The following is a 3,173-nucleotide window of genomic DNA, read 5'->3' as shown; positions in this document are numbered from 1 at the left end:
TATAACTTTCAATATAATTAACTTGATCATTCATTTTTACAAGTTGACCAATTTGAGATATGATATTAAACTCCTCAGAATTCTTTGATTGGCCAAAGATAAAACTATTATATGTTAAAAACCACAGAATGTTTATAAATGCTCTGTGGCATTATGGTACTATGTGGTATTATGATGAGTAAATACCTCTCATTTTTTAGCTAGTATGGTATAAAACAAACTATACAGTTACGCATATTGTGTTGCAACAAATATTTACTTGTAGACATACTTCAAATTTCCATAACAAAAGAAATATATTATTTGAACAAGCAAGCACAGAGACAGTTTTTCACTTTCTACATCTTGTACACTTGCCTATAAATCTATTGATACAAATATGGGTAAATATTCTGTGCTGAATTATATGAGTTAAATATCTAAATTGAAGAATAAAGCAAAAAATGTAGAAAAAGTTAATTATGCAATTTTATCTCCAGACTTGCCCTTCCCTAACACCTCTATGAATGCTCTGGCCGCTTTCTTGTTGCAGAGGCTGTAGATGAGGGGATTCACCATGGGTGTAAGAATAGCAAAGAAGACAGACACCATCTTTTCCTGCATGGGGGAATGATCAGAAACAGGTTGCACGTATATGAACATACCAGCTCCATAGTACATTCCCACCACCATGAGGTGGGAGGAACAGGTGGTGAAAGCTTTGCGGCAACCCTGCCCAGATCCCATGCAAATGACAGCCAGAATAACGTGAACACAGGAAGCAATGATGACTGCTACAGGGAAGAGAAGCATAATAACACAGCAAATAAATATTCTTTCAAATAGCAATGTGTTACTGCATGAGAAAGTGAGAAGGACAGGGAAATCACAGAAAAAATGGGTATTTGCCAGGCACCACAATATGAGAAGGACAATGCAAATGCAATGAGAATTATGCCATCAAGAAAGCCAAAAATCCAGGAAGAAACAACCAGATTACCACAGACTTTCTGGCTTGTGAGATTTGAGTATTGTAATGGGTGGCAAATGAGAAGATAACAGTCATAGGACATTGCAGCCAACAGGAAACAATCAGCTCCAAGCAGGGACACAGAGAAGAATATCTGGGCACCACAAAACTGGCCAGAGAGATGCACTTCTTGCCAGACAAGTAGTTGAAGATCATCTTTGGTACAGTGGTGCAGATGAGCGTGAGGTCCATGAGGGACAGTTGGCTGAGGAGGAAGTTCATGGGAGTGTGGAGCCGAGTGTCCAGGTAGATGAGGAGAACCATGGCAGTGTTTCCCATGAAGGCCACTGTGAAGATGACCAAGACCAGAGAGAAGAGAAAGATGCAGCTGGGTCTGTGACTGAAAATTCCCAGCAGGATGAACTCAGAGTTGGAATTCTGATTCTCCCATGCCACGATAAATATATTCACTGTGGAAAATACAACATGTGAGAAATGGCTGGGATTGTGTTATGGAAATGTCAAGGACTTCCAGCCTAGATCACCACTCTTTATGATATTGTCTACACATAAAAAGTTATTTCTCTTGGGGCTGGTCTCATGATGCAGCAGTTAATTTCGCACATCCTGCTTTGGCGGCCCAGGGTTCGCCAGTTCAGATCCCGGGTCTGGACGTGGTACCACTTGGCAAGCCTTGCTGCGGTAGGTGTCCCACATGTAAAGTAGAGGAAGATGGACATGGAAGTTAGCTCAGGGCCAGCCTTCTTCAGCAAAAAGAGGAGGATTGGCAGCAGATGTTAACTCAGGGTTAAACTTCCTCAAAAAAAAAGTTCTTTCTCTGGATGTGATTTTTTTAAAATTCTAGACTAAGAATATTAAACCTTATTTTTAGCTTGATGTGACTTTAAATCTAAAACATGAACCTAACAGACATAAGAAAGTTCCAAAAATGCATATAGTCTAATTTTAGCAACCAGTCAGCTCAAATATGTACCATGGATAATCCCTTCAGAAATACGCTGAGTCATCAGAGACTCATGAATTCCTTGGAAATCAATGGCATTTTCCACGGAACTTAGCATATCACACTATGATTCTAATAAAAATTCCGTCTACCAAGGTGCAGAGGGAAGCATGTTTTAGTGAAAGTGGGATAAGATTAGTCAAATGCCAGATAAACAAAAGACATTGAGAACTCATCAATCAGAAGTTCATTAAATAATACATATTGCTAATAACGGTGAGGTGTGGTGGAAGTAGTTCCTCACCAATATGTCCATCCTTTATTCTATCTCTTAAGACCAGGTGAATCCATGAGACATTGTTGGATTGGCCATTTTACCGGAGAAGCAAACTAGAAGAGAATGCAAGAACATAGCTCAAACATCTGGAACAGGCTATTTTGGCTGTGTAACTTTAGACAATTAATTTCTCCAAGCCTTATTTTTATAGTGTGTAATTTCTGGTATTTGTTAATATATATAGTGCAGCGTGTTAAGACTAAATGAGATCACACTTATAATGTGTGAACATTACCTGAAATACACTGTGTACCATAGAAATATTTTTAAATAAATACTATTGGAGGGATTTATTTTAGATTATTCTAATTTATATAAAATTAATCTCTTCCACTCCCTTAGCAAGACTCTTCTACACAGTAGCATATTTTTAATTTTCTATTTTTTCACCTATTTCTCTTTTTTTCTCTTGTCACTCTCTTCATTGATCAAGGCATTGGCTTCCTTTCTATCCCTTTGCATGAGCTTTTCCTCTTCTGGGAGCAATTCAGAGAAGTGTGCCTGATATTTTGGTTTTAACTTTTGGGAAATAAAAATTTCCTTGTGGTTCTGCCAAATGGATTAAAATTGTGCATTTTAGTTTACAAAAACTCTGATTTAAAGCATGACATTATAATGCTATTTCTTACCTGTTTTGTACCACTCTATAGCAAAAGCAAGCATATTAGCCTAATACCATTTAAAATGCTCCATTATAATAGATTTAAAGCTAATTAAAGTGTAATGAACATGTTATCATGCAACCAAGTTATATCAATAATCAAGTAATTATCAAGTATAATTTGGCAATATTATACTGTTGTCTCCTGACATTTGTATATAGTTCTTATGGTAGTGAAACATATATATTGAAAAGAGTGTTGAGTGAATTCATCTTCAACGTACCATGGATAAAATTTTATAAATGGCTAAACCTATGCAAC

The 3,173-nt window shown here is 37.0% G+C and overlaps 1 pseudogene; it reads right to left on the bottom strand.

Annotated features, from left to right (window-relative positions):
• Positions 1-459: 459 nt before the first annotated feature.
• On the bottom strand, positions 460-2,913 carry LOC138917594 (olfactory receptor 2M3-like; annotated as a pseudogene).
• Between the last annotated feature and the right edge of the window lie 260 nt (positions 2,914-3,173).

Source organism: Equus caballus, chromosome 14 (assembly GCF_041296265.1).
Source record: "Equus caballus isolate H_3958 breed thoroughbred chromosome 14, TB-T2T, whole genome shotgun sequence".
Classification (NCBI taxonomy): Eukaryota; Metazoa; Chordata; class Mammalia; order Perissodactyla; family Equidae; genus Equus; species Equus caballus.
Note: the sequence above shows the minus strand (reverse complement) of the source record. Positions and strands in the feature narration are given on the sequence as shown.